At 41.4% G+C, this 7766-nt stretch overlaps 1 long non-coding RNA gene across 1 annotated transcript; it reads left to right on the top strand.

Annotated features, from left to right (window-relative positions):
* The first annotated feature begins 994 nt into the window (after window positions 1-994).
* LOC110362961 (uncharacterized) lies at window positions 995-7331 on the top strand. The gene is made up of 4 exons (XR_010471155.1): window positions 995-1358; window positions 5668-5765; window positions 6807-6919; window positions 7110-7331. It is a non-coding gene; the product is annotated as an uncharacterized LOC110362961 (long non-coding RNA).
* The last annotated feature ends 435 nt before the right edge of the window (window positions 7332-7766 follow it).

Here is a 7766-nt window from a genome sequence, read left to right on the forward strand (position 1 = left end):
GTACTTTTGGATTCAAGACATAGCAAGAGCAAAAATTCTCTTCTATCTTACTGCCACCATCTGTTCCTTTATCCTTCCTTTTATCTTAACTTTACATACATATTTATTGAGTACGTTCCTTTAGTTGTGAAAGACATTTGTGTTATCTGTTCTCCAATAATTGTGTATGATCTTCAATGTAGCTATAGAAAATCATATACTATAATAATTTGTCTTAGGAAGTGAAGGGATGAATGCCTCAGTATGTACACACCTTTAGCAGGTATTTATTTTTGAGAACAGACATGTAAACAGCCATGCTGGAACTTGCAAAACTTTTTGGTGTAGCTGTTACTACCCTATGACTGTATTCCTGTATGATGAACATTCTTTTCTTGGCACATTCAATGGAAAGCAAAAAACAGGTTGAAATAATTGTACCTGAAAAACTTTTCTAGTAAGCACATGGTTATGCTGGAAGTGAGATGTCCAAAGCAACCAATGGCAGGTTTACAGGCTTGTAATGTGTAAAGCAGGGAAAACTGGTTGTAAGAACAAACTCCATGCTGCCTGCAGTAGACAGCATAAATATAGACATTGTCTTAATGTGGGAAGACTATACAAAGAAAACTTCAGCATTTGAGAATGCTCTAAAGCAATCCACCCCTCACATGTTCCAGACATAAGGCAGAGGCCATTTGCTCCTAACTAATCCTATTGTAGAGTAATACTTTTAATTTGATGCATCTGCTAATCTGTGAGGTCACTTCTTCAGTCCTTCACATCCTGCAAAGTCATTCCTCAAGTCAACATCTCTTCTGGCCCTTGGGTCACCGAGTCTGTTGTTCAGTATTGTCAGGATATGGCCAATGTATCCTACCTTCTTATCTCTGCTTTTGGTCAGCTGCTGGTAATTGTATACACCTCCATTGCCATTGTTCTTTATCTCATAATTTTATTATGAATATCTGATACAGATTCCCAACTGAAAGTTTTTTAAACAGTGCTTGATAAACCTATTGCCGCTCCATGATCCACAGTTTTGTGAAGACACAATTTGTGCTGGACTCTATTCTTACCAACAGTTGCCTATCTGAGTCCTGCACCACAGACAGAGTCACAGGGACTGTGACACATACTACCTGGGTAAATAAATGTGACAACAATGCTTTCAGTTACTCCTTCTAGAACAGCAGTGCCACGTAAGGTCATATTTATTTTCATAGCCTATGTTTTTTGACCTGTTGATTGTAAGACCTTCTTGTTTTGCAGTTCTGACTAAGCTGTTTGTCTTTTATTGTATCTCATCTGCTGATGAATAGATATTCCCAGCAAACTGAGGCTGCCAAACACCCCTGGGACTCCAGTCTCTGTGCCAGGTATGTGTTACAATAGCACTACAAGACATCGAAGGGAGATGATGTACCTTCACCTAGGTCAAGAGTGTCATCAAAGTAATCGTTTAATTACAAATGTACTGTGAAAGATTTTGGAAAATGTGAATGATTTTATGATGAAATCTGTAAGTTTTAAGTGTCTTGCTACAGCAGCATCATTGTCAAATGCTTTCTTACAATCACTGAAGTGTAAGAGTACTAGTTCCATTAATTTCTTTGTTCATTATTATTATGTAGTGTGAAGGTTTGGTCAATGGATGAAGAAACAGGAAAGAAACCCGCTACCTCTGCTAAGAGGCACCATGACTCCTCTTCAGAATAATTGTACAAAGCTCCTTTTTGGACAGGAGCAGTACTTACTTCCAGTTGTTTCAATTACTTTTTTTTAGGCAATCCTGTCATGGTGCGCTTCCTCCATTCCTTTTAGGTGAATTTTAGACCTGTTTTCTGCTGTAGTTTCATTCTTCATATCACTTGCTTTGAGTGGAAGTGCACTAATTTTTCTGGTCAAAAGCCTTTATAGATCTATAGTTTGCTGTTGGAAGCTTTCAGTTCACTTCAGATAATCTCTGTGTTCAGTCTTCAGTCTTCTTTCCCTGTTGTAGGTTTATTTGTGCATGGTGGGTTTTTTTTTTGGTTGGTGTTCTTTTTTTTTAAAATATTTTATTTTATTTTATTTTATTTTATTTTATTTTATTTTATTTTATTTATTTTATTTTTTATTTTATTTTTTATTTTGTTTGTGCCTATAGTGATTCACTGCTCTTTCCTTCCTCTGGAAAGTCCCAATGCATTCTCAGCCGCATCAGTGAATGTGCTTCTAATGGGTCTTCAGGTCTAGTCTACGTGATTGGAAAGGGATTCCAAGTTCTTCCAGATGGAAAACTCATTTGAAGGGGAAGAAGTTGGCAACCATCCCATGATGCTTCCTAGTACATGACTGAGCCACTGACTTTGGGTGATCACTTCTAATCAGAAAAGCAATAATTTCAATAGCCTATGTGACCTTATCATTAAATTTGTCACTACACTACAAATCCTGCAGTTCAGAGTGAAGGGACTAATCTTGCTTTTAACGTGAATTACTTGAAATGTGAAAAATACTGATGTTCTTGTGCTTTCAGAGAGCTGCATGGAAGACTCTTGGTCAGAGATCATTAATTATTTTCTTGCTTCTGCAAGATATCATCAGAAGTACTGATCTGTTTTACATATGAAGTATGAACTCAGGGACTATGCTCAAGCAATATAGTTTATGCAATTTTATATGTATTAAACTATATGGGCTATGAAACTTGATAACACTGGAGGAGAATTGTTTCTATGGACACTTTTGAAAGACTAACAGTGCCAAACAATTGGAAAAGCTTGAGTAGCCTAGAAAACACTCTATGTAGCTGATCTTTGCCTCATGTCATAGGATAAAGATGGCTTTCTTCTTTGTGTGATTAGTTCATGACTTTTTTACTTATATCCAGAACCATTTTTGTCATTGTCAGCCACAGATGCTGGTTGGACTGGCATCTGCTCTTTGTGGAAAACCTCCACATAAGGATTGAGATTCTTGTGAGGACACCATCAAGAAAATTACCATACCGATCACAACTACAGCAAGTCCAATTTGGCTTGAAAGCCTCTTGGAGAACATGGTGGAGAGCAGTGCCCTTGTAATAGGCTTCTGGAAAAGAGTTACCCCATACCACCCAAGAGCAAAGTGCTCTACAAACAGTGTGTGCCTACCACTACACCCTTGAACAGCTACAAAAATCAGTAAGACCAAGGGCAGCAGCCATGCTGACTGACCTCTCCGGGTGCTCTGGGGGAGTTTCTGCTGTGTTGAGCAGTCCCGTTCATTTTTTTGTCATCCAATTCTCAGCAACAGCAATCTGCATGCCCTGCTTGGCAGCCATCCCAGTAGCACAAAAGTACCCTGTGATGAACTTTTGGAGTTTCTAGACTTGTGTGACTACTTCTTAGACCTTATAACAGCAACATTTCATGCTCGCTTCCGCAATTTATGCATATAATGGCACTGCGAGTGAAATATTAGGCACAGCCTCTTCAAGACACCAAGCAAACCCTTAGAGACAATCAGGGATTTTGAGCTCTCCTTCTTTAAGATACATGGACACCCCCACCCCCTCAGAGGAAGGGATTTTGAACCTCTACTCTCAGACAGATCCTGTTCTCGCATGTGGAATTTCAAGAGCAATGACAGATTAGAAACTCATGCCAAAGTTGCTGAAGCGTTTAATAGAGTCTGAGGAAACCAGTGTCAATCTTTCCTTTGTCCAGGACTACTTTAGCAGAAGTATGCAGGCTCTTCACATTCTCTGCATGGTTCACATGAAGCAAAAATCTCATCTAAGTGCGGTAATCTCAGGGCATTAAATTACATTTAACCTAAATTGTTAACAGTTGTTGATTCTCCACGTTATAATTATATTGGCTACAAACGGGATCAAGTCAACAGCGCGGCGGAGACGTCGGTGGGGTGACTGTGAGATGACAGGCGGCCGCACCAATCCACAGCCCCTCCGCACGGCTTGTCTGCGCTCGCAGCTCCGGGCTGGGAGGGCTCAGGAGGGGAGGGGGGATCCGCACATATGTCCAGAAATTGCTGCAGTGGATAGCTTGGCTCGGCTCTCACTCCTATTTAAAGGCACATGAGCTGCATGTTAAATTGGGCTTTAGTATTTGCCTGGCTCTCCAACATGCAGCTGGTTTGAGTACGCTGTGCAGCATTCCTGTTGGGGAATTGAGGGCAAAATGTAGGCAGAGTCCATCAGCACAGAAATTATAGGACATTAGGGGCTGACTCCTGCTTCTCCTCGTCAGACAACAGTTTCATTAGGGCAACTCCCTAAACCAGAACAGGGTTAGCAAATTAAGATCATGACTTGTCACTGTGCTTTGAGTTGCCAGGAAATGCTCGGTTTCTTCCACTAAGTGCCAGCTCAGGTAAATATCTGGACCTTTAGTACAAGATAAAGAGAAGCATTTGCAAATGGAGGATTTGCCTCTTGCCTAATCTAAAGATTCAGCTTGGTTGCTAGCAGTTATCCCAGCTCTGCAGGAGGTAGCTGTAAAGCCTCAAGTCACTTGAATATTAACAGTGGACTCATCCTAGGAAAATAAAACAATGGATTCTGCTTAGTCCATAAATTGCACATCTAAAATACCTGTCAGCTCTCAAGCAAACTGTTACCAAAAGGTTTTAAAGCACAAGTGAATGAGAGAGGAACCACAGCACAAAGAAACTGAAGCTGTGTCTATACTAGAAAATAAAACATGCCTGGGGCCATTCCCTGGCACTGAAGCCAGCTGGCAAGGAGCAGCCTGCTTCTGTAGCATTAAACTGTCCTACTCTCCAAAAGAAGGTGGCCATATGGAAACTGGTGCTGGGAGCAGTTCTTGGCCCATGGTGCTCCTGAATCCTCCCCAGAAAATGCGGGAGAGAGCTACTTGGCACAGGTCAGAATGTGCCAAGACCTGTGCTAAAAATTTTGTGATGTAAAGGATGGGGAGCGCTGAGACATGTTCCTGGTGCTGTTAAACATAGTGGTGTTGGTGTAGCCTGAAAATTTCAACTTCTGCTACAGACAAGAAGAAAAGTCTCAGAAAGAACAGGAGCAACTGCACCCTTTTACACTTCTGGTTGGGAGCACGAGAACACATGAGACGTGTACTTTGCCCTGCAAGCCTCGCTGGCAGTAGGTTCAGCCCTCATGCTGTGGGTGGGCACACACCTCCTCTGGAGTGCAGATGTGCATAGTTTTGCCAAAGAGAAGCTATTTATCTATTTATTTAAGTATAGCTTTTCTTGTGACTTTGGTGGGTTTGTAAGGCTTCGTTTTGCTGTAATTGGAACCTTCCTTAATGTTTTGCACTCTGCAACTGCTAATACATACTTTCACCTCTTAGACATTTTTAACAGCATTTTCTGTCTTTGAATTTCATTTTCATGACAAAAGATGACAATCATGGGCACTGAATAAGACAGCCACAATATTTGTTGTGACTGGAAGGCATCAGTATTTAGCTATTTCAAACAAAATAAATAAAACAAAATCCCAGGAAAGAGGACTTCCAGCTTCTAACAGCAGATTCATTTGTAAATCAGAACAATGCAGCACAGCCCGGCCAGGCTGGCCATGGAGCCGGGGCTGTGGTTTCCTAACGCAACATGTTCAGTGGCAATGATGGTTTCAATTATTCTCACAATCATTCGTTCCCATCATGGAACTGACATTTCTTGACATGATTATTTTTTTTTTTTTAATTGGATCAGGTCTCTAATCCAGTCCTGCAAACAGTTGTGCTGTCACAGCTGAATGGGCTGAAGACCAGCAGACAGCACACAGGAGATGAGAGTGGGAGGCAGAGAAGGTACCAAAAACTGAGTTTGCATTGAGTTTATAGCTGCTTTTTCTTTCTAACGCCTGCTGCTTTTTGCTTTCTGCTCCACCTGTGGGTGAAAGCATAATCTGAGGAGATAGTGAGCTCAGGATTTCATGGCTATCCATTGCTTGTTTTCTATGTGTGCTTCTTCCTTTTCAGACTTCAGTGATGGTTTGTGCAGACAGTCCCATGCTCCTCTACTGCTTTGGCAAAGGGGTGCTTAGGCTTCCTCTTTCCGAGAAGTAATCACTAAGAAGGAAGGATGCATTTTCACAGCAAATATCAGCTTACTTTTACAAAGACTGGTAGATCTGACCAATGCAACCATCCCTTTGAGAATGAGTCCTCATTCCAGCAGGACTTCTGTGATTACTCAAGTTACTTAATACTTCTTTTCCTGTGTCCACCTTCACTAAAAAGATTAATTGCTATCAGATGTTCAATGCAATTAACAGCAGTGTCAAAAAGGGAAGAACGCAGACTAGAAGAGAAGGAACAGATTAGGGAGAATTCCTTCAATTAGATGTTTTCAGCTTGGCTGGGCCTAATGAAAATCACCCTTGAGTACTTAGGGATATGACCGAATCAATCAGAGAAGTGTTTGCAACTAAAACTTGCTCTCAGGCATCTGTGGTTGAATTATCCAGTTTGGAGATTATCTGTGCCACAGATGCAGAGATAGCTAGGGTCTGACATGGCTCATTAGCATGAGCAACCCATTAATAAAACGTTGCAGATTCCAGGGTCAGATTTGGTCTGGAAATAGTCCAACAACTTCTATTCAGGACAAAGGTATGGCCTTCTTTCAGAAAGCCCAGCTGGACATGAGCTAACTGTGTACATCTGTGTCAAGCTCCAGGAGAATCACTGACTTAGGTGCAGTGTGAGGAAAGCAGTATGGGTCATGTCAAGCCCACTGTTATGTCTAGCTAAAAAGCCCTGTCCAACATGAGTCCAAAATACATCCAACTGGATTGGAGCTAAGTCTGTAAAATGACCTTGGACCATCTCTGCATTGTGTTTCTACAGACCTACATGGCTCCCGTATTCATCACCCAGAGCTTCTCAGCTCCGCTTGGGCTTCAGCAAGGAGCTGACAGTATCTTGGAGGATTTGTGAAGCTGCAGAAGACTGGAAAAGAGGTAAGTGTTAAAAGAAAGGGAAGGAAGATCTGGTACAGGTCAGATCAAAGTCATTAAAAGGCTGACTAAAATGCTAACTGTTGGACTGTGGTAAGGAGAAGAAACTCAGGTGTGAAGCAGCAGCTCACAGGGTTTGGCCAAGAATAAGTTACATTGATACAAGCTTATTTCTTTCTATGTCTTTTTCCAGCGCTGCCTCTGGTTGTGTTTTTTCCTGCTCCTGTTTACTGGTGTTTTCCAGCATTTCCCAAGGATGTGGATGATGTTGCCAGCCCCAGTGCCAGGGAGGTCTTCATTGCAGCTGTTTTCCTAGGAAATGTGGTGGCTCGATGGTGCAGCTCCTGCCTGGCACTGATGCCAGGTCCACATGTCAGCCGTAGCCTTTTCCAATGAGCCTTTCCCAAATAAAGGGTCATGTAACTGCTCCTTCTTCTTGACTGGTGAATGTCAGATGTTACTCAAAGCATCAAAAGGGTTTTACCCAAATCACAATGATTTATAAGGAGACAGAAATGTTTAGATAAGGTATTTAAACAACCCTGCATCTTTCCACTAATTGCACTAGAATAAGAAAGAAAATTAAATACCCTTCTTAAAGCATATTTAGGTAGAAATTTAATTCTGAACTGGATTTTTGCAGACATTGATGTTCCTCTAGTAGAATTGCACTCCCCTTACACACTAAATAATTACATGGTACCTGGTTAGGAAAGGCTGTGTGTGTATCTTAAATGTGTACTTTCATACCCTGAGGTATTTTGATATCTGTTTAGAGGAAGAAAATCTGCAATGCTAGAGACTGTCTGGAAGAACCCACTTGAAAGTAGTAGGGATGTGATAACAGACA

This window comes from Columba livia, chromosome 1 (genome assembly GCF_036013475.1).
Source record: "Columba livia isolate bColLiv1 breed racing homer chromosome 1, bColLiv1.pat.W.v2, whole genome shotgun sequence".
Lineage (NCBI taxonomy): Eukaryota > Metazoa > Chordata > Aves > Columbiformes > Columbidae > Columba > Columba livia.